Here is a 24,616-nt window from a genome sequence, read left to right on the forward strand (position 1 = left end):
ATTTCCATGTTGCAACTTGCTGAAAACTGTCCACAATGTTCATTTCATCTCAAATAGACAAGCACAGCAAAAATTGGACATCCAGAGTGCATTAAACATGATTTTAGAGCTTGTTTATGGAACAGTGCTTATTTCTGTATTTCCATGTTGCAACTTGCTGAAAACTGTCCACAATGTTAATTTCATCTCAAATAGACAGCACAGCAAAAATTGGATATCCAGAGTGCATCAAACACGATTTATAGAGCTTGTTTTATGGAAAAGTGCTTATTTCTGTATTTCCATGTTGCAACTTGCTGAAAACTGTCCACAATGTTCATTTCATCTCAAATAGACAGCACAGCAAAAATTGGACATCCAGAGTGCATCAAACATGATTTAGAGCTTGTTTTATGGAAAAGTGCTTATTTCTGTATTTCCATGTTGCAACTTGCTGAAAACTGTCCACAATGTTCATTTCATCTCAAATAGACAGCACAGCAAAAATTGGACATCCAGAGTGCATCAAACATGATTTTAGAGCTTGTTTATGGAAAAGTGCTTATTTCTGCATTTCAATGTTGCAACTTGCTGAAAACAGTCTACAGTGTTTTCATTAACATCTCGAATAAACTTAACAAAAACATTTTTTAATCCAGAGTGCATCAAACATGATTTAGAGCTTGTTTTATGGAACATTGTTTATTTCCTCATTTCAATGTTGCAACTTGCTGAAAACAGTCTACAGTGTTTTCATTAACATCTCGAGTAAATTTAACAAAAACATTTTTTAATCCAGAGTGCATCAAACACGATTTAGAGCTTGTTTTATGGAAAAGTGCTTCCATGTTGCAACTTGCTCTAAACTGTCACAATGTTCATTTCATCTCAAATAGACAGCACAGCAAAAATTGGACATCCAGAGTGCATCAAACATGATTTTAGAGCTTGTTTATGGAAAAGTGCTTATTTCTGCATTTCAATGTTGCAACTTGCTGAAAACAGTCTACAGTGTTTGCATAACATCTCGAATAAATTTAACAAAAACGTTTTTTAATCCAGAGTGCATCAAACATGATTTAGAGCTTGTTTTATGGAAAAGTGCTTATGTCTGTATTTCCATGTTGCAACTTGCTGAAAACAGTCCACAATGTTCATTTCATCTCAAATAGACAGCACAGCAAAAATTGGACATCCAGAGTGCATCAAACATGATTTTAGAGCTTGTTGATGGAAAAGTGCTTATTTCTGCATTTCAATTTTGCAACTTGCTGAAAACATTCTACAGTGTTTTCATAACATCTCGAATAAACTTGCTGAACTTTATGAACGGTTTCAGAAATTCTTCATTTGTGAACCATAATGTGCAGTAATCCAACAGTTTTGCTGGATCTGTTTTTAAGGAATGTGCAGCAACATTACTTGTATCTTACAAAAAAATTTTAATCCAGAGTGCATCAAACAGTTTTGCTGGATTGTTTTTATGGAAAAGGAATGTGCAGCAAAACATTACAATTTTTCTGAATATCTCGAATAAACTTAACAAAAACATTTTTTAATCCAGAGTGCATCAAACATGATTTAGAGCTTGTTTTATGGAAAAGTGCTTATTTCTGCATTTCAATGTTGCAACTTGCTGAAAACAGTCTACAGTGTTTTCATTTCATCTCAAATAAACAACAAAAAATTGGACATCCAGAGTGCATCAAACATGATTTAGAGCTTGTTTTATGGAAAAGTGCTTATTTCTGTATTTCCATGTTGCAACTTGCTGAAAACTGTCACAATGTTCATTTCATCTCAAATAGACAGCACAGCAAAAATTGGACATCCAGAGTGCATCAAACATGATTTTAGAGCTTGTTTTATGGAACAGTGCTTATTTCTGCATTTCAATGTTTCAACTTGCTGAAAACATTCTACAGTGTTTTCATAACATCTCGAATAAACTTAACAAAAACATTGTTTTATCCAGAGTGCATCAAACATGATTTTAGAGCTTGTTTATGGAACAGTGCTTATTTCTGTATTTCCATGTTGCAACTTGCTGAAAACTGTCACAATGTTCATTTCATCTCAAATAGACAGCACAACAAAAATTGGACATCCAGAGTGCATCAAACATGATTTTAGAGCTTGTTTATGGAAAAGTGCTTATTTCTGCATTTCAATGTTGCAACTTGCTGAAAACAGTCCACAATGTTCATTTAATCTCAAAAAGACAGCACAGCAAAAATTGGATATCCAGAGTGCATCAAACATGATTTAGAGCTTGTTTATGGAAAAGTGCTTATTTCTGCATTTCAATGTTGCAACTTGCTGAAAACAGTCTACAGTGTTTTCATTAACATCTCAAAGAAACTTAACAAAAACATTTTTTAATCCAGAGTGCATCAAATATGATTTAGAGCTTGTTTTATGGAACAGTGCTTATTTCCTCATTTCAATGTTGCAACTTGCTGAAAACTGTCCACAATGTTCATTTCATCTCAAATAGACAGCACAACAAAAATTGGACATCCAGAGTACATCAAACATGATTTTAGAGCTTGTTTATGGAAAAGTGCTTATGTCTGTATTTCCATGTTGCAACTTGCTGAAAACTGTCACAATGTTCATTTCAACTCAAATAGACAGCACAGCAAAAATTGGACATCCAGAGTGCATCAAACATGATTTTAGAGCTTGTTTATGGAAAAGTGCTTATTTCTGCATTTCAATGTTGCAACTTGCTGAAAACAGTCTACAGTGTTTGCATAACATCTCGAATAAACTGAAAACATTTTTTAATTCAGAGTGCATCAAACATGATTTTAGAGCTTGTTTTATGGAACAGTGCTTATTTCCTCATTTCAATGTTGCAACTTGCTGAAAACTGTCCACAATGTTCATTTCATCTCAAATAGACAGCACAGCAAAAATTGGACATCCAGAGTGCATCAAACATGATTTTAGAGCTTGTTTATGGAAAAGTGCTTATTTCTGCATTTCAATGTTGCAACTTGCTGAAAACAGTCCACAATGTTCATTTCATCTCAAATAGACAGCACAGCAAAAATTGGATTATCCAGAGTGCATCAAACACGATTTAGAGCTTGTTTTATGGAAAAGTGCTTATTTCTGTATTTCCATGTTGCAACTTGCTGAAAACTGTCACAATGTTCATTTCATCTCAAATAGACAGCACAGCAAAAATTGGACATCCAGAGTGCATCAAACATGATTTTAGAGCTTGTTTATGGAAAAGTGCTTATTTCTGCATTTCAATGTTTCAACTTGCTGAAAACATTCTACAGTGTTTTCATAACATCTCGAATAAACTTAACAAAAACATTGTTTTATCCAGAGTGCATCAAACACGATTTAGAGCTTGTTTTATGGAAAAGTGCTTATGTCTGTATTTCCATGTTGCAACTTGCTGAAAACTGTCACAATGTTCATTTCATCTCAAATAGACAGCACAACAAAAATTGGACATCCAGAGTGCATCAAACATGATTTTAGAGCTTGTTTATGGAAAAGTGCTTATTTCTGCATTTCAATGTTGCAACTTGCTGAAAACAGTCCACAATGTTCATTTCATCTCAAATAGACAGCACAGCAAAAATTGGATATCCAGAGTGCATCAAACATGATTTAGAGCTTGTTTATGGAAAAGTGCTTATTTCTGCATTTCAATGTTGCAACTTGCTGAAAACATTCTACAGTGTTTTCATAACATCTCGAATAAACTTGCTGAACTTTATGAACAAACATGGTTTTTAGAAATTTTCATTTGTGAACCATAATGTGCATAAAACAGTTTTTGGATCTGTTTTTAAGGAATGTGCAGCAACATTTACTTATTCATTTCTGATTTCAAAAACAAAACAGTTACCATAATGTGCAGTAATCCAACAGTTTTGCTGGTTTTATCTGCTTTTTCTGCAAATGTGCAGCAACACAGTCTACAATGTTCCTTTCATCTCGAATAAACTTAACAAAAACATTTTTTAATCCAGAGTGCATCAAACACGATTTAGAGCTTGTTTTATGGAAAAGTGCTTATGTCTGTATTTCCATGTTGCAACTTGCTCTAAACTGTCACAATGTTCATTTCATCTCAAATAGACAGCACAGCAAAAATTGGACATCCAGAGTGCATCAAACATGATTTTAGAGCTTGTTTATGGAAAAGTGCTTATTTCTGCATTTCAATGTTGCAACTTGCTGAAAACAGTCTACAGTGTTTGCATAACATCTCGAATAAATTTAACAAAAACGTTTTTTAATCCAGAGTGCATCAAACATGATTTAGAGCTTGTTTTATGGAACAGTGCTTATTTCCTCATTTCAATGTTGCAACTTGCTGAAAACTGTCCACAATGTTCATTTCATCTCAAATAGACAGCACAGCAAAAATTGGACATCCAGAGTGCAACAAACATGATTTTAGAGCTTGTTTATGGAAAAGTGCTTATTTCTGCATTTCAATGTTGCAACTTGCTGAAAACATTCTACAGTGTTTTCATAACATCTCGAATAAACTTGCTGAACTTTATGAACGGTTTCAGAAATTCTTCATTTGTGAACCATAATGTGCAGTAATCCAACAGTTTTGCTGGATCTGTTTTTAAGGAATGTGCAGCAACATTACTTACCTGTACTTACCATAATGTGCAGTAATCCAACAGTTTTGCTGGATCTGTTTTTAAGGAATGTGCAGCAACATTACTTACCTGAATATCTCGAATAAACTTAACAAAAACATTTTTTAATCCAGAGTGCATCAAACATGATTTAGAAGCTTGTTTTATGGAAAAGTGCTTATTTCTGTATGTCCATGTTGCACAGCAAAAATTGGACATCCAGAGTGCAACAAACATGATTTTAGAGCTTGTTTATAGATAAGTGCTTATTTCTGTGACCATGGATACCTTTATTGAAGTTGGCAGTGATTTAAGTCTGTATGTTGCCAGCAAGCCTCTCTATGTTAGTGATGGCTGTTTAACAGTCTGATGGCCTTGAGACAAAAGATGTTTTTAGTCTCTCGGTCCCAGCTTTGATGCACCTGTACTGACCTCGCATTCTGGGTGATAGCGGGGTGAACAGGCTGTGGCTCAGGTGGTTGTTCTTGATGATCTTTTTGGCCTTCCTGTGACACAGGGTGCTGTAGGTGTCCTGATGGGCAGGTAGTTTGCCCCCAGTGATATGCATTGTGCAGACCGCACTATCCTCTGGAGAGCCTTGCGGTCGAGGGAGGTGCATTTTGCCGTATCAGGTGGTGATACAGCCCGACAATATGCTCTCTGTAAAAGTGGTTTTAGGTGACAAGCCAAATTTCTTCATTCTCCTGATGTTGAAGAGGCGCTGTTTGCGCCTTCTTCACCACGCTGTCAGTGTGGGTGGACCATTTCCGTTTGTCCGTAAGCCAAGGAACTTAAAACATTCCACCTCCTCTTCTGTCCCGTCAATGTGGATAGGGGGGTGCTTCCTCTGCTGTTTCTTGAAGTCCACGATAATCTCCTTTGTTTTGTTGACGTTGAGTTAGAGTTTGTTTTCCTGACACCACGCTCCGAGTGCCCTCACCTCCTCCCTGTAGGCTACTTGACATCATGGGAAAATCATAAGAAACCAGCCAAGTCTTCAGAAAAACATTTGTAGACCTCCACAAGTCTGGATCATCCTTGGGAGCCATTTCGAAACACCTGAAGGTACCACGTTTAATTGTACAAAGAATACTACGCAAGTATAAACACCATGGGACCAAGCAGCCATCATACAGCTCAGGAAGGAGACACGTTCTGTCTCCTAGAGATAAACGCACTCTGGTGCAAAATTGAAAATCAATTCCAGAACAACAGCAAAAGGACCTTGTGAAGACTCTGGAGGAAACAGTTACAAAAGTATCTATATCCACAGTTAAACAACCGGAAAGGCCACTCAGCAAGGAAGAAGCCACTGCTCTAAAACCGCCATAAAAAAAGCAAGACTATGGTTTGCAACAGCACATGGGGACAAAGATCGTACTTTTTGGAGAAATGTCCTCTGGTCTGATGAAACAAAAATAGAACAGTTTGGCCATAATGACCATCTTTATGTTTGGAAGAAAAAGGGGGAGGCTTGCAAGTTGTGGGTTTGCTTTGCTGCAGAGGAGGGACTGGTGTACTTCACAAAATAGAAGGCGTCACGAGGGAGGAAAATTACGTGGATTTATTGAAGCAACATCTCAAGACATCAGTCAGGAAGCTTTGGTCGCAAATGGGTCTTCCAATGGACAAAGACCCCAAGCATACTTCCAAAGTTGTGGCAAAATGTCAACAAAGTCAAGGTGTTGGAGCGGACATCACAAAACCCTTACCTCAAATCCTGTAGAAAATGTGTGGGCAGAACTGAAAATTGTGTGCGAGCAAGGAGGCCTACAATTCTGACTCAGTTACACCAGCTCTGTCAGGAGGAATGGGTCAAAATTCACCCAACTTATTTTGGGAAGCTTCTGGAAGGCTACCCGAAACGTTTGACCCAAGTTAAAGAATTTAAAGGCAATGCTACCAAATACTAATTCAGTGTATGTAAACTTCTGACCCACTGGGAATGTGATGACAGAAATAAAAGCTTAAATAAATCACTCTACTTTTATTCTGACATTTCACATTCTTAAAATAAAGTGGTGATCCTAACTGACCTAAGACATGGAATTTTGACTAGGATTAAATGTCAGGAATTGTGAAAAACAGAGTTTAAATGTACTTGGCTAAGGTGTATGTAAACTTCTGACTTCAACTGTAGGTATTCCTCTTGTCCAAGATGGGATTAGGGCAGTGTGCAGTGTGATGCCGATTGCATCGTCTGTGAACCCATTTGGGAGGTAAGCAAATTGGAGTGGGTTTAGGGTATCAGGTAGCGTGGAGGTATTATGATCCTTGACTAGTCTCTCAAAGCACTTCATGATGACGGAAGAGAGTGTTGCGGGGCGATCGTCATTTAGTTCAGTTACCTTAGCTTTCTTAGGAACAGGAACAATGGTTGCCATCTTGAAGCATGTGGAAACAGCAGATTGGGATAGAGATTGAGTGAATATGTCCGTAAACACACCAGCCAGCTGGTCTGCGCATGCTCTGAGGATGCTGCTAAGGTTGCCGTCTGGTCCTGCAGCCTTGCGAGGGTTAAACATGATTAAATGTTTTACTCACATAGGCCACAGAGAAGGAGAGCCCACAGTCTTTGGAAGAGGGCCGTGTCAGTGGCACTGTATTGTCCCCTAAGTGAGCAAAGAAGTTGTTTAATTTGTCTGGGAGCAAGACGTTGATGTCCGCGACGGGGCTGGTTTTCTTTTTTGCTATCCGTTATTGTCTGTAGACCGTGGCACATATGTCTCACGTTTGAGCCATTGAATTGTTATCTACTTTGTCTCTACACTGACACTTTGCTTGTTTGATTGCCTTGCTGAGGGAATAAATACACTGTTTCCAGTCGCCTTGCCATGATTAAATGCGGTGGTTCGCGCTTTCAGTTTTGAGCAAATGCTACCATCAATCCACAATTTCTGGTTAGGGAAGATTTTAATAGTCGCAGTGGGTACAACATCTCCAATGCACTTCCTAATAAACTCACTCACCGAGTCAGCGTATACAATTGATGTTATTTTCTGAGGCTACCAGGAACATATCCCAGTCCACGTGACTGACCTGCAATCTGACACAGATCAGTAAAATATAGAAATAACAGTGACTGGGGTTTCTTGGTGGATGAGAGAAACTTGACCTGTTGCTGTGGGTTTTAATCTAGTGGGTTTAATCATTTAAATGGGTACATTAATACTTTGCCATTTAATCTGTTTAAGCTCCAAAAAATACAAAACAATATGATCAAAGTTTAAAAGGAAAACAAAAAGAGAACGTGCAGAAGAGGTAGAAAACCCTTGAACAGCTTGTAAGACACCTCCCCTTTCAAATAAGATTGGAATGGTTATTTACAAGGCCATTAGAATGCTGTCTTGACACAGCAGGCTATCACACAATAATTAATCATTTTAAAGAATGCAGACAATCTCATGTATTTTTGCATTAAAGGTGCAATCTGCAGTTGCTACATCAATTGGTGTACTTATAAAGTAAGGACATCAACCTGTTGATTATCATATTTTATACCTGTATTTTCAGGCCTAATGTAGTATAAAAAAATATGCCCAGGGCCCTAAATCAAATCAAATTTATTTTCAAGACCTTTTTACATCTGCAGTTGTCACAATGTGCATATACAGGAACACATCCTAAAACCCCCAAACTAACACAAAGATGTGTATCGGGTATGTGACCCACTGCTGAGTCAAAGAATGATGGCAAGTTATTTATCACTTTCTAGCTAAATTCATGTCATCCTTGTGCAGTGAACATGTCTTGCCTTTTTTTACTGACCATTTCTTTGTTATTGCTGTTTGAGCAGCGGCGTGTCACGTTCTCATCTTCTCGGCGCTGGCACATTATGAGAGAACTGTTACAAAGTAACCGAATATGAAAGACTGTTAATGCAAACTGGTTCGACGTTACAATGTATAATTGTACCCTTTGTCTCCCAGTAATCTAATCGACTTCTAAAGATATTTCATCAAGTTCAGCTGAAGGATAAAACGGTCATTGGGCAGGAATCATATGCTGGGATATTTGCTCGGGGGCGGGACCTGAGATTTTTTAAATTCCTTTTTCAGCCAATCCCAAGATACACTGTGTGATATCGAGGTCCTTTTAGCCAATCACAGGCCTCCCTTACTATCAGGGCATATAGCTGGCTGTATAAAGTGTTGTATTTAGTAGGCATTGTCTAAACAACAACAGCATATATCAACTCGCCTTTATTGCAAATTGACGGAAAGTAAGTATTGCGCTAGGTTTGTTATATAGTGTTCGGTCGGTCTTCTTGGGTTGTGGCCGTTTACCAGGGTCATTTGCTCTTCGAACAATGCCTAACAGCGTTAAAATACAGTTTCTGATGTTATTGCTTGCCGGCTGTTACCAACCTTGAATATCTCGGATATCAACATTTATCATTTGGAAAAGCATTATACCAGATATAATTTGGATTAACGACAGTAACGTTCCATATATTTAGTTTTTTCCTTCAGTTTAATTTACTGTTGCGCTAGATTTTTAGAATATGGAGTTCTCACATAAGTAATTTGGTGCCATTTTCAGTGTGCAGATTATAGCAATTGTGAATATCTCCAGACCTACGACCTTGGCACGCTATCTTGAATGCATGATGCATTAATTTTTTGCATTGGTTAGACCCTGTAAGTAAGCATTTCATTTTAAGGTCTACATATTCGGCACACGTGACAAACTTTGATATGCAAATAAGACATTTTATAGTGACTCATCTCGAATGTGGCACGGATGTGTTTACTCATTTTAGTTGAGTAAATACTGTTACATTAGTTTAAGAGCCACAATTTTAGGCTATTTACTGTATTGCACAAATATAAATGTTTTGTCAATGCAACCAATTATCAACATTTGAAGGATTTGTATATTTTTGTGTCACGGCTTAATTTTGGCTTGATGATTGATTCACAGCTCCAGCTCAACCAAAAGTTAAAGAATAGGTCTTAAGTTTGATTTAGTCCTGTTCTTTAACTTGGATATTTGTTGAGGGAGATGTGAATCCAACATATGGCCTAATTTAAGATGCCTTTTTAAATCAAGTGAAGCTTAACCCTAGATGTGTCTATTTTTAGTTGACTTGGAACAATAGCTCTGCTGGTGCCTTCACAAATCTTATATATGCCTGAATAGTGTCATTGATATGTAGGGTGACATTTCATTGTTTCTGTTAAACCTATCCTTTGGAATGACTCTGCTATAGCAACAGTGAATCTGAAGTTAAGAGACTTCTCACTGTACCACATGGGTGGGAGATTTATATTAACCCTGGGTGGGAGACCAAATGGATAGTTGTAGCTCTTCTACTGAAAAGTTGGTGCTGCCCAGCCTCTATTTTGAAGCTCTATTGTTTTAAAGGTACAATTTAATTAAAAAAAAATAATGTATAGATTCTTAACACTGAATACAAGGCTGACTGACTCTGCTTTCTCCCTTCAGTTGTTTGACTATGATGTCGCTCTACTTGGCAGTGTTGGTGCTCTGTATGAGTGCTGTGTATGCGGCCCCTATGTTTGACTCTCAGTTGGAGGGCCACTGGCACTTGTGGAAGAACTGGCACAGCAAGAGCTACCATGAGGTGGGTTTTTAAGCAGAAGTAGAGGAGCACATAGGAACCCCTCAGTGGCTCTAATTGGTGCCTTTGCAAACATGTAGCTGTAAATTACAATTAACTCAGTATTACAATATTACATGGATTGTGTATTTTCTGACTGTTTTTCACTCATTTAGAGGGAGGAGGGCTGGAGGAGGATGGTTTGGGAGAAGAACCTGAAGAAGATTTGAGATGCACAACCTGGACCACTCTATGGGAAAACATTCCTACTGTCTGGGCATGAACCACTTTGGTGACATGGTAAGAATCACCTTGCTGAGCAGTGCTTGACATGGATGAAATGGGTGCTGCTACTCATTCTGGGTGCCAGTACTGTTTATATTAAGGTGCAGGAAATCTGCAGTACTTTGAGCTAATATTCTGAGGTGCAGGAACTCAAGCAGTAGAAAGTTTGAGGTGCCAATACCAATTCTGGTTAGCTCCTGCCCAAGTCAAGCTTTGTTGCTGAGACATTTTAAGGTTGGAGCAGGTGGTACATTTCAGAAGTCTTGTCCCATGCTGAATTGTTTTGTTGTCATGACACTATTTTTTTTTTAACTAGGCAAGTCAGTAAAGAACATTCTTATTTACAATTGTGACCTCGGAACAAGGGGTAACTGCCTTGTTCAGGGGTAGAACGACAGAATTTTTATTTTTACACCTTGTCAGCTCTGTGATTCGATCTAGCAACCTTTCGGTTACTGGCCCAACACTATGACCACTAGGCTACCTGCTGCCCCTGCATTGGCCACAGCATGAAATATTTCACAGGCACTTTGAAAATCAACACTGGTGTCAGCGTTGACAACTAAAGCAGGACAACTAAAGCACTCAGTTTAGGGTTCTTCCGCTATCAGGTTCTGAAGGAACAGAAACAGTGATCCTGAGAAGAGAACAGAAATGTACACTTTTCTTTAACGACACACAATGTTTCTGGTTCAATGAATAACTTTTATTTTAAACAGTTGTAAAACATTAACCTACATGTTAAATTCAGATAGTAACTTACAGAACACATCTGGCCAGGTAAACTACATTTCAACGTGTTTTTCTGAATTCTTTCCTCCCTAGACCAACGATGAGTTCAGGCAGCTGAACGGCTACAAGCAGACTACTGAGAGGAAGTAAAAGGGTGCCCAACTACCTGCAGGCCCCTAAAGCTGTGGACTGGCGAGAGAAGGGCTACGTCACTCCCATCAAGAACCAGGTGAGACCTGAATCACTCATGATTCATGACTCATATCCACACAATGCTCTGTCACTTAATGCAGGCTTTCCTGAGTTCTTAAATCCAGGAAATGTCTGGCTTGTTTGCATGCTTACCAATGACATGCCTGTAATTTACAGTATGTGGCAAATTGCATATGCAAATGGTTTATTACTTACATACACTGGCTTAATATGCACATGTCAGTGTTCTGACATGAAATACTAACATGATGTTTAACAACCTTTACCCCCTCAGTGCTCTTGTGGGTCTTGCTGGTCGTTTAGTTCCACCGGGGCCATAGAGGGCCAGCAATTCAGGAAGACTGGCAATCTGGTGTCTGAGTGAACAGAACCTGATGGACTGCTCCAGACCCCAGGGCAACGAGGGCTGTAATGGGGGTCTCATGGACTTGGCGTTCCAGTATGTAAAGGACAATGGCGGCCTGGACATAGATGCGTCCTTACCCCTATGTGTGGGCAAGGTAAGGCACAGTGTTCTATTAGTCTGAATTCAAATATGATACATTTATTAAAAGGCCCTGTTCTTTTAGCATGGTCCCAGATAATTTCCTGTAGATCCAACTCCTATGGATATTATTTTGGAATGACTTACAACTTTGAAAAATAAATGACATTTTCCACTACATTACAGTTCGATTTATGTCTCCAAGGATGACTGACTTGCTTGAATATTTTTATTTTTATTAATCATTGCCGTTGTGCTTATCTGGTTACTCAGGATGATCTTTGCCACTACCGACCAGAGTTCAGTGCCGTTAACGAAACTGGCTTTGTGGACATCCCCAATGGCAAGGAGCACACTCTGATGATGGCTGTGGTGTCTGTCGGTCCCGTCTCTGTCGCCATCGATGTCAGCCACGAATCTTTCCAGTTCTACCAGTCTGGTAAGTAGCAGTTAGCGATGCCACTTAAATTATGTTACAATATTTGCAAGGATTGGATTCCCTACCTACTATTTTTGGGTAGCAGTGAGCTATTCTGGTCTGTCCTTTTCACACTGTAGTTAAAATTTACAAATGGTTTCATCTTTGAAGTAAATTGTTTGTTACCAAATATTTCAGTTTTTCCATGTAGTGAATAGCTACCTACCTTTAGCTTTGAGATCCGGTGGGTTACATACTGAGGTAAACCCAGCATCTTAGCCCACTAATTTAACTTTGACCTCTCCCTGTAGGGATCTATTATGAGGAGTGCAGCAGTGAGGAGCTTGACCATGAAGTTCTGGTGGTGGGATATGGTTTTGAAGGAGAGGATGTAGATGGCAAGAAATTCTGGATTGTCAAGAACAGGTACAGTACACAGTATTTTCCTAGGATTTTTTAAAATTTGTTATGTCACCACTACGGGATTGGTTGATTCCCTCATCGGGGAATATGCATCTCCACATTGCCTTTATTTGAATATGGTGTTGGTGTTGTCCTAATACTATGGTCTAAGTCATATATTTCTCTAAAGCAGCAGTAAATCTATAATTGTGGGACTAACATGTTTTGTCTCTTCCTCAGCTGGAGTGATTAAGTGGGGAGACAAAAGCTACATCTACATGGCCAAAGACAGGAAGAACCACTGTGGCATCGCCACGGCAGCCAGCTACCCACTGGTCTAGTGTTCTACAACCTGGAGGTTCTTAGTACACTAGACCTTAGTTTTAAAAACATTTGAAAGTTCTGGAAAAAGGGTCATGATTACAGTGCTGCCTTAACTAAATCTGTGAAAGGTGCATGAGAACCTGCTGCTTGGGCTTTAAAGAAGCTCATTTAGGGAATTTATTTTGTGTATGCCTGTTGTGTCAAGTGAATGTCACAGGTGTAACCTGTTTACATTCCTAGTTCTGCTTTTACACCTGTTTTGTACATGAACAAAACTTTTAAAATTGTTTTGTGGTCCTAATCGACTACGTTTTCCTATGATGTAGCGCAAATTTTTGAATGTTGGCACGATCTAGCTGCTATTATGACCAATGAAGGCTGACTCAAACACAAACATGTCATGTGGAAGATAGTTGAATTGCAACTGCACTAGGCTGTTCAAAACAAATCTCCCCTGCATTGAGACTAACTATTTCTTTTGTTATACTATTTCAGTGATTTATTTTTTTGGTGCTGGTACAGGGATTCCCTACACTTTGGTGCGTGTTATTTTTTTTACAAAATGAAATTGAGCAACCAGTGACTTTTGGCCACCAGGAAATGACAGGGTGTCTTGACCCAATAACCACTACGTAACACAGCCAACACCGCTTTCCCATTTGAGGGCAGATGCCATTTCGGCAGGCAAAATCATTAGACTAATCACAACACTGGCAGGTCAGGAAATTTGTGATTTAGTCTGCTATTACTGCAGATATTATGGACGTCCTCAGAAATTTGGCAAATTCTAGAGATCCTGTGTGGCACCTTTTAAAGGTTGTGGGGTTTGCTGCACATTAGTGAATAAGGAACTGATGCATTTACTTAGCATTTAGATGGATTTTGAGGGGGGGGGGATGAGACCCTATTCAGCGGGTGTAATTGTAAAAGCTGCTTCACGCTACAGAAACAAGATGGGCTCTTGCCCCTAAATGGCAGTTCTAGCTCAGACAAGCTTAACTAGGCTCATTTTATGCCTGGGCCTTATGGATAAAAGCCCATACAGACAGCTTGTTGGTATAAGAAATTTGCTTTCACGTTGAGCACTTTGACTATCTTTCAATAGTCTTCATGTGCACCCACAGTTAATAATTTGTATACAAAGTGGCAAGCCAACCAAATCGTTTCTTTACAATTGACCGAAACATGCTTTGAGGCAGAAATGTTTTAAACAATTTCACACCCATTGTATTTCCTATATTGTCCTTAAGACTGCTACACTGTTTCCTACAAACCTTCCAGAGGCCATGAGTAATGGTAAACCTTGTTAAAGGCCAAGTGCAGTCAAAATTCAGTATAAAATCCTTTCAGCTGTTATTTCCCAATAGCTGCTGGTTGAAAATACAATTGACACCGGATGTTTTAATCAGGTATTGCATGAGGAATTGCTGTATCGGTTAACAGACCAGTTCCAAATCTCTCTTCAAATAACAGCTCATTTTCAGGTTGGAATACATATTCCTCCCAATTAGGCCCTTCATCTCTGGTGGATTGAGCTGCTCTTTGGTGCCCTTCTTGCCACTCAGACCACTCCAAGACAGTCCTAGTGACATTCTTGCTTGACAAATAGGTTTTTGCTAAAAACTCTTTCTCTATGACCACTTCAATGGAAAATCATTACAGTAAGGCTGTAATATGTAACTCTGTCTGGCGACCGTGCCTAATTCACACAAATGTTGGTCATTCTCATTGAAAGCAAGTCTAAGAAGTGGTAGCTCTTTTCTATGTGAGGTATTTCTATGCTTCCCGTTCTTAACTTTAGTTTTTGCATCTTTTAATTTTAGGTTTTTAACACCAGCTTCAAACAGCAAAAAATATTTTATACAGGTTTAGATGGAACAATGATTCTCTATGCTGTACTTATGTTGTCACAAACTGAAATTAGGCGAATTGTGAACTGAATTTTAACAACCAGGAAATGGCCAGAGCTATTTCTGCATAGTGCATCTTTAATTATTACCCAGAAATTCTTAGATTTGTAGATAAAAAAATAAAAAAAACAGCTGCATTGGGCCTTTAAAATGCAGGAAATTAATTTAAAAATGAATTGTTACTGACGTTTCTGTGTACTGTATTTGGTATGTCTATCTGGTCCTAATTTAAATATATGTCAGGCTGGAGTGAAGAACAGACTGTACAATAATTTAAAACCTTGTATGGCCTACATACTTACTACAGGAGTTTCTGTGACTTTGCAAACAAGATCAACAGTATGTGAAGAGACATGTGTCACTCAGCATTAAGTCAGTTTTAAGCTTTACCAGCACATAAGTCAGTTTGTGCTTACTGCTGGCATATGTCTGTTTACAACACTGTTATAGATACAGGATATATACATACCCTAGATAACTACCTATTTTCTCCCATTCTATAGATATATTATTTATTTTATTTTTGAATGCATTAGTCTTAGTCCACTGTTTATTTTAATATTGTTTTACTATTTTCATTTGTCTCGTTTAGAAAATGTATTGTGTTTTTAATTTCCCTACCTATCATTTTTATTTGTAAAGCACGTTGAAATGCATCCCCTGGAAGAAATTTGAGCTTTAAATAAAGTTTGATTTGGAACAGACATGCATTGCTGTAAAATCATTAAGATAAGATGTGATCTTATCACCAGGTAGAGTAACTAAGTAACTCAAACTTAATTTGCATGGCAAGATCAACAGCATTGAATTGATAACAGGGCCCCTGTTTGAATACTGTCATCACACATTTCTGACACATGCTGATGACTACTAGAGGCATTGTCCAGACAGGCCTACTTTCTGCTGGTCTGGCTTTTCAAAAGCATTGTGACATGTGATGGAAATGTTGTACATGTGCTTTTCGTATTACTTATTTATGTGTTCTGTTCATGTGCTGTTCTAAAAACCAATTTCTGTGTTCATCCAAGTGACTGATTGAACAAATCCTCACTTATCAGTATCTGCAATTTGGCAGTACGCTCAGTCCTTGTTTTGAGAATGAAAGATATCTCATTTTCAAGGTCTCCGCTTAGAGAGGAAAAAGCCTTGTGAGGTGTTGGTCTTTCACAAATTATGAACCAGTATTGGTAGTAGTGCTACAGTTCATTCAGCCTCATTTACTCCCTTTAAAAAAACATAGCTGATACGTCTGACTTGCTTAAACAAATCTATTTTCTACTGACAATTGAGATGTACAAACTATGGCATAAGGGGACGACAAGCGGATAAGAGGCAATCTGTAATTTCGATTAAGACATTCATGAGCGAGAGACGACGTAGTCAGTATAAGTATTTGTTCAGCACTTTTGAAATGTACAGCGACAGAATTCAGAACATGGGCCGTTCTTACATATTAACAGACAATGAAAGCTCTTACAATTTTCGATGATTATGTTTCTCTAAAACAGGTTATAGGAAAATAGACCAAATTATTAGAGTGAGGCACATGGGCTACTAACAGCTTACTTACATACACTGAGAATTACTTTAGTTTCAGTATACATATATCTCTGGCATCCTATATAATTTCTGAAGCAGCATAAGACATTTTTTTGACTCTTGTTGTGATGTGCTTGAACAGGAAAGTGGTGCGGCGGTTCTTCGTGGGCAGATTTAGTCATCAAAGAGAAACGTATTTTCCCAATTGTAGCTAATTTTTCCCAAGTTCCCAGTTGTCTTGAACTCACAGTTAGCCACTGATTCCTTCCCAAACCACTCATTGTTGAATATGCGATTTCCAATTTGTTGTATAATGTTTGTCCAAATGCCGATGAGCACCGAGACGTTTTATCTCTAATTTCTCTTCATATGACAAAAATGGAAAAGGATTTGATTGTTGACTTGATTTTCACGGTGACGACTGCTAGCTTGCTAGCTAAGATTTTGAAAGTATGATGTTGAGTCCAATCAAAGCTTCTATAACGTGATTTGATGTCATTCTATCTGTGGCCAATGACCTTGAGCCTTCTTGGATGGGCACTTCTAATATAACTCTATGGCAGAACCCAAGGGGCTAACATTTTTTAACTCTAACCTTAGAATTGGGGATGACCGACTGTCCCATGAGTGACAGAAAACTGAGCCAATCATGACAGAAAACTGAGCTAATCAGGCACAATGCTCTGTCTTGCCCGCTGGCAAGCCCCACCACCACAGAAAGCACTGAGCTTGGCTGAAACAGCTGCATTTTGGAGCTGCCTTACTCAAGAAATCAAAAAAGAGACCATGTTTGTATGAGGCTTTATTAACTCAATTTGTTTTGTTTTTTACATGGTTTGCAAACTGATATGTGACACGTATTAATGCCAAAATAACAAGCAGAACAGGCAAGTCCCCCATGCCCTGAATGACAGGTCGCCACTGCACACAGTACATAGCTTTGGCATGGTGGTTACCAGAGTACTATATATTTTTTACTAAAAGTACTTAGTGTTGTCTTTAGCACCCATGTCAAATTAGTATTTAAGGATCATATAGGATTGAGAACTGAGAGCAAAGAATTACCAATACACCACCTGCTGTTGTTAATATTATAAACCAACGTTTCTCATGGTTTGACAGACTGTATTGAGCCACAGATAAAAATATTAGACAGATATTTCACCAGAAATATAAATGTGAATCATCTGGTTGGCTTTTCTACTCCATATGGTGTTGAGAGGAAGCCCAGTGGCCGGAAGTGGGAGAAGATGGCGCGACATAGATTTTGGCCAACATTCTGATAATTTTCTCATCGACAAAACATTTGCTCTCAGTACAGTTTTCAGTTTGAAAAACTACAATATGTAAAGAGCAGAGTGGACTAGGTTTTATAGACTCAACCCTTTGCCAAAGTTTTACAAAATTGCATTGTTTAAGAGTGCAAAGGGTAAATTGAGTTATTGCACACGCACACTTCACAGGGTAGGCGTTCCCTAACGGAAATACATGTTGCCAAAAGGCTCTCGCTAGCTCGTGTTTGGCTCTGCCCATCTCCTTGCATGTGCTGCCCACTTCGATTAATTTGCTCCCGTTGGAAATGACAGGCTGTTGTCTATCTTGGGATAGTTATACGTCCCCATGCTAGTGAGTCAGCAACACAGCCCGCCTGTCCAACATCACTGCTCTGGAGGGCTCTGACTTAGAATACGTGGACAACTACAAATACTTAGGTGTCTGGTTAGACTGTAAACTCTCCTTCCAGACCCATATCAAACATCTCCAGTCCAAAGTTAAATCTAGAATTGGCTTCCTATTTCGCAACAAAGCATCCTTCACTTATGCTGCCAAACATACCCTTGTAAAACTGACTATCCTACCAATCCTCGTTTTTGGCAATGTCATTTACAAAATAGCCTCCAATACCCTACTCAACAAATTGGATGCAGTCTATCTCGTCGCCAAACCCACTGACTCCATGTCATCTACAAGACCCTGCTAGGTAAATTCCCCCCTTATCTCAGCTCGCTGGTCACCATAGCATCTCCCACCTGTAGCACATGCTCCAGCAGGTATATCTCTCTAGTCACCCCCAAAACCAATTATTTCTTTGGCCGCCTCTCCTTCCAGTTCTCTGCTGCCAATGACTGGAACGAACTACAAAAATCTCTGAAACTGGAAACACTTATCTCCCTCACTAGCTTTAAGCACCTACCACATTTCAAGGACAGCTTTTTTCCATCTACGTAACATTGCAAAAATCAGAAACTTTCTGTCCAAAAATGATGCAGAAAAATTAATACATGCTTTTGTCACTTCTAGGTTAGACTACTGCAATGCTCTACTTTCCGGCTACCCGGATAAAGCACAAAATAAACTTCAGTTGGTGCTAAATACGGCTGCTAGAATCCTGACTAGAACCAAAAAATTTGATCATATTACTCCAGTGCTAGCCTCTCTACACTGGCTTTCTGTCAAAGCAAGGGCTGATTTCAAGGTTTTACTGCTAACCTACAAAGCATTACATGGGCTTGCTCCTACCTATCTCTCTGATTTGGTCCTGCCGTACATACCTACACGTACGCTACGGTCACAAGACGCAGGCCTCCTAATTGTCCCTAGAATTTCTAAGCAAACAGCTGGAGGCAGGGCTTTCTCCTATAGAGCTCCATTTTTATGGAACGGTCTGCCTACCCATGTCAGAGACGCAAAGTCGGTCTCAACCTTTAAGTCCTTACTGAAGACTTATCTCTTCAGTGGGTCATTATGATTGAGTGTAGTCTGGCCCAGGAGTGGGGAGGTGAACGGAAAGGCTCTGGAGCAACGAACCGCCCTTGCTGTCTCTGCCTGGCCGGTTCCCCTCTTCCCACTGGGATTCTCTGCCTCTAACCCTATTACAGGGGCTGAGTCACTGGCTTACTGGGGCTCTCTCATGCCGTCCCTGGAAGGGGTGCGTCACCTGAGTGGGTTGATTCACTGATGTGGTCATCCTGTCTGGGTTTAGCGCCCCCCCTTGGGTTGTGCCATGGCGGAGATCTTTGTGGGCTATACTCAGCCTTGTCTCAGGATGGTAAGTTGGTGGTTGAAGATATCCCTCTAGTGGTGTGGCAGCTGTGCTTTGGCAAAGTGGGTGGGGTTATATCCTTCCTGTTTGGCCCTGTCTGGGGGTGTCCTCGGATGGGGCCACAGTGTCTCCTGACCCCTCCTGTCTCAGCCTCCAGTATTTATGCTGCAGTAGTTAATGTGTTGGGGGGCTAGGGTCAGTTTGTTATATCTAGGAGTACCTCTCCTGTCTTATTCGGTGTCCTGTGTGAATCTAAGTGTGCGTTCTCTAATTCTCTCTTTCTCTCTCTCTCTCTCTCTCTCTCTCTCGGAGTACCTGAGCCCTAGGACCATGCCCCAGGACTACCTGACATGATGACTCCTTGCTGTCCCCAGTCCACCTGACCATGCTGCTGCTCCAGTTTCAACTGTTCTGTCTTATTATTATACGACCATGCTGGTCATTTATGAACATTTGAATATCTTGGCCATGTTCTGTTATAATCTCCACCTGGCACAGCCAGAAGAGGACTGGCCACCCAACATAGCCTGGTTCCTCTCTAGGTTTCTTCCTAGGTTTTGGCCTTTCTAGGGAGTTTTTCCTAGCCACCGTGCTTCTACACCTGCATTGCTTGTGCTGTTTGGGGTTTTAGAATGGGTTTCTGTACAGCACTTTGAGATATCAGCTGATGTACGAAGGGCTACATAAATAAATTTGATTTGATTTTGATTTGATTACTGTCAGAGCAGCTCACAGATTACTCCATCTGTACATAGCCCACCTATAATTTAGCCCAAACAACTACCTCTTTCCCTACTGTATTTAGTTAATTAATTTATTTTGCTCCTTTGCACCCCATTATTTTTATTTCTACTTTGCACATTCTTCCATTGAAATCTACCATTCCAGTGTTTTACTTGCTATATTGTATTTACTTTGCCACCATGGCCTTTTTTTGCCTTTACCTCCCTTATCTCACCTCATTTGCTCACATCGTATATAGACTTGTTTATACTGTATTATTGACTGTATGTTTGTTTTACTCCATGTGTAACTCTGTGTCGTTGTATGTGTCGAACTGCTTTGCTTTATCTTGGCCAGGTCGCAATTGTAAATGAGAACTTGTTCTCAACTTGCCTACCAGGTTAAATAAAGGTGAAATAAATAAATAAATAAAAAACATGGACAACAAGTGGAGGGATTTTTACATTGGGTTTTATTCAAAACATCCTTCAGGTCAACCAGTGCAATTGGCACAACAACCCTCCATTAGGAGGGGGAGGCTGAGGTTATATTTGGTCTATGAGGGGGTTGGTCCATCAGTTTAGTAATCCAAACGAATCTTGGTTCATTGTAAGACATGTGGGAGGCATCATAATAATTTAAAGGCCCAGTGCAGTCAAAAATGGGATTTGCCTGTGTTTTATACAGTTGAAGTTTACATACACTTAGGTTGGAGTCCTTTAAACTTGTTTTTCAACCACTCCACAAATTTCTTGTTGACTAGTTAGGACATCTACTTTGTGGAGTCATTTTTGCAACAATTTGTTTACAGACAGATTATTTCACTTATAATTCACTCTATTACAATTCCAGTGGGTCAGAAGTGTACATACACTAAGTTGACTGTGCCTTTAAACAACTTGGAAAATTCCAGAAAATTATGTCATGGCTTTAGAAGCTTCTGATAGGCTAATTTACATCATTCGAGTGAATTGGAGGTGTACCTGTGGATCTATTTCAAGGTCTACCTTCAAACTCAGTCCCTCTTTGCTTGACATCATGGGAAAATCATAAGAAATCAGCCAAGACCTCAGAAAAAAAGTGAAAACAAGCAAAATCCAAGCCATGAGGTAGAAGGAATTTTCCGTAGCTCAGAGATACGATTGTTTCGAGGCACAGATCTGGTGAAGGGTACCAAAACATTTCTGCAGCATTAAAGGTCCCCAAGAACCCAGTGGCCTCCATCATTCTTAAATGTAAGACATCTGGAACCACTAAGACTCTTCCTAGAGCTGGCCGCCCAGCCAAACTGCGCAATCGGGGGAGAAGGGACTTGGTCAGGGAGGTGACCAAGAACCTAATGTTCACTCTGACAGAGCTCTAGACTTCCTCTGTGGAGATTGGAAAACCTTCCAGAAGGACAACCATCTCTGCAGCACTCCACCAATCAGGCCTTTATGGTAGAGTGACCAGAGGGAAGCCACTTCTCAGTGAAAGTTAATTGACAGCCCACTTGGAGTTTGCCAAAGTGGGAAGGTTCTCCAAGATTGAACTCTTTGGTCTGAATGTCAAGCTTCATGTCTGGAGGAAACCTGGCATCATTCCTAAAGAATTAAAAATGGATGTTACAGAGAGAGAAGACCTTGATGCGCAGGTGTAGTTGGTATGGTGGTGGCAGCATCATGCTGTGGGGATGTTTTTCATTAGCAGGGACTGGGAGACTAGTCAGGATCGAGGCAAAGATGAACGGAGCAAAGTACAGAGAGATCCTTGATGAAAACCTACTCCAGAGCGCTCAGGACCTCAGACTGGGTCGAAGGTTCACCTTCCAACAGGACACCGACCCTAAGCACACTGGCTTCGGGGCAAGTCTGTGAATGTCCTTGAGTGGCCCAGCCAGGAGCCCGGACTTGACTGTCCCGAACTACCAGACAGAGCTTGAGAGGATCTGCAGAGAAGAATGGGAGAACCTCCCCAAATACAGATGTGCCAAGCTTGTAGTGTCGTACCCAAGAAGACTCGAGGCTGTAATCACTGCCAAAGGTTCTTCAAGAAAGTATTGAGTCAAGGGTCTGAATACCTTTGTAAATGTGATATTTCCATTTTATTTGTTATACATTTGCTAAAATTTCTAAAAACCTGTTTTCACTTTGTCATTATGGGGTATTGTGTGTAGATAGATGAGGGGGGAAAAAGAATGTAATCAATTTTAGAATAAGGCTGTAACAAAATGTGGAAAAAGTCAAGGGGTCTGAACACTTTCCAAATGCCCTGTATTCAACTCTTTATTCCACGCTATGGTCATGACCGTGTTACATTACCTGCATTACCAGACACTTCATGTCTGACAGGTGGAGTAAAGTGCATCTGTTTCTGTTAGTATGATATTGCATGGATACATTACTGCATTGTTATCAAAACATTCTTCTTGGTATGATCGATCAATACTGGGAGCTAATGGTTATCTTTAAAAAACCTATAGGATAATTCAGTACCCATCCATTCATTGATTTCCCTGTAGTGTTTTTGTAGACACACCAATACCAAATCAAGGAGTCCTATTACTAACCACATAACTACTGCGTGCGTGTGTGTGTGTGTGTGTGTGTGTGTGTGTGTGTGTGTGTGTGTGCCCTATTAGTAACCACATAGATTCAGCAGCTGCCCAAGAAGAGACTCCATCCCTCCCCTTTTTCCTGTGTGACTGTGTTTGGTTGACAGGCAGTATTTCCTAAAGCTGACAAGGCAAAAGTGACATGACACAATAGGTGTTTCTTTAGAAACAATGTATTGATTAGTGTGTTTTCTGTGGGTTTCGATTCAGTGGGTTTAATAATTAAAATAGTTACACAAATGTGTTGTAAGTTATTCTGTATGAGCTAAAAAAAAATACAAAGCAAAACATTCTTCTGTCTGAATATCAATGATTTAAAGGAAAACCAGAAGAGAATGTGCAGAAGAGGTAGGAAAATACGGAAAGGCTTGTAAGACACCTTTCAAATTAAATTGGAATGATTATTTACACAAATACATTATTTGTGTAAAACCCATCAGAACTTTCCTGACACAGCATATTATCACACAATAACTCATCAGTATCTAAAGAATGCAGATAATCTTCATATTTGAGCTAGATAAATGTAGGTTAATTTGTTCATTCTCTCAACTTCAGGCTATTATTTGAATCTATCATATTAGGACATGGTTGAACAAACACTGAAGCTGTTGTATGCTTCACAGAGCAGGAATATGTAACGTTTGTTGTTGGCCACTCAGTTTCAGGTATTAGACTACATGTAACATTTCTTCCTAAATTCATGTCCTTATTGTTCAATGAACATGTTTAGCATTTTTTTCCCGGTAATTTCTTTGTCATTGCTGTATGAGCATCAGCGTGCCATGCTCTCATCTCCTCCGTGCCCGCACATAATGAGAGAACTGTTACAAAGTAACCGAAAATGAAAGAATGTTAAGTGAAACTGATTCGATGGTACAATGTATCTTTTCACCCTTTTGTTTCCCATTAATCTAATCAACTCACTGAGTGATGTTTAATCAAATTTGATGAGTTGATGAAAACGGTCAAGTGGTCAGGAATCACATGCTGGGCTATTTACACCGGGCGGGACCTGAGATCTTTAAATGATCTTTCAGCGGGTCCGCAGTGTGAGATTACGGTCCCCTTTCAGCCAATCACAAGCCAGCCCCCACCACTATAGGACATATAGCTGGCTGTATAAAGTGTCGTGTCTTCTTCACTGACTACACAACAACAGCAGCAAATATCATCTCCCTGCTACTGCAAATTGACGGGAAAAAGTAAGTACAGCCTTCTATTCTGTTCTTTGTACAGTGTTAGGATCTTGGGTTATGGCCCATTTACCAGGGGCATTTGTTCTTCAATTTGATTGATACAGCAAAACAACATTAGTCTACAGTTTCTGATGTTACTTTTTCTGCCGGCTGTTACCAAACATTCCCTCGAATATCTCTGTGGACATCAACATTACTTTATATAATTTGGAACACTGGTAGTGTAGTAGTCTAGTAAGAGATGGGGGGGACTTGGAATCTAAAAAATATATATATTCTCACAAACCACTTTTCCATCCAACCGTGTTATGCGAGTAAAGTACATGTCGGATAAATGTAAATGTCAAAGCTGATGGCAACATCATTTTCCGGTAAACTTTCCAAATGTCGACAACACAAAATACTCTAGACAAGTGGTCTTTTTGTGTCCGTAAAATTAATTATGCAATGATTGTTGGTAAGAATGCTTTTATGACCAAATGATGGTTATTATATCGAAGTAAACTTTGAGTAGTAGTGTGGACATCACTCTACTACTTGTTGGGAAAGCATGCAGTTTATTAGGCTGCAGATTAAATCAA

At 39.5% G+C, this 24,616-nt stretch overlaps 1 pseudogene; it reads left to right on the forward strand.

Moving 5' to 3' along the window:
• Positions 1–10,085: 10,085 nt before the first annotated feature.
• Positions 10,086–13,045, forward strand: LOC112214945 (annotated as a pseudogene).
• The last annotated feature ends 11,571 nt before the right edge of the window (positions 13,046–24,616 follow it).

This window comes from Oncorhynchus tshawytscha, linkage group LG20 (assembly GCF_018296145.1).
Source record: "Oncorhynchus tshawytscha isolate Ot180627B linkage group LG20, Otsh_v2.0, whole genome shotgun sequence".
NCBI lineage: Eukaryota > Metazoa > Chordata > Actinopteri > Salmoniformes > Salmonidae > Oncorhynchus > Oncorhynchus tshawytscha.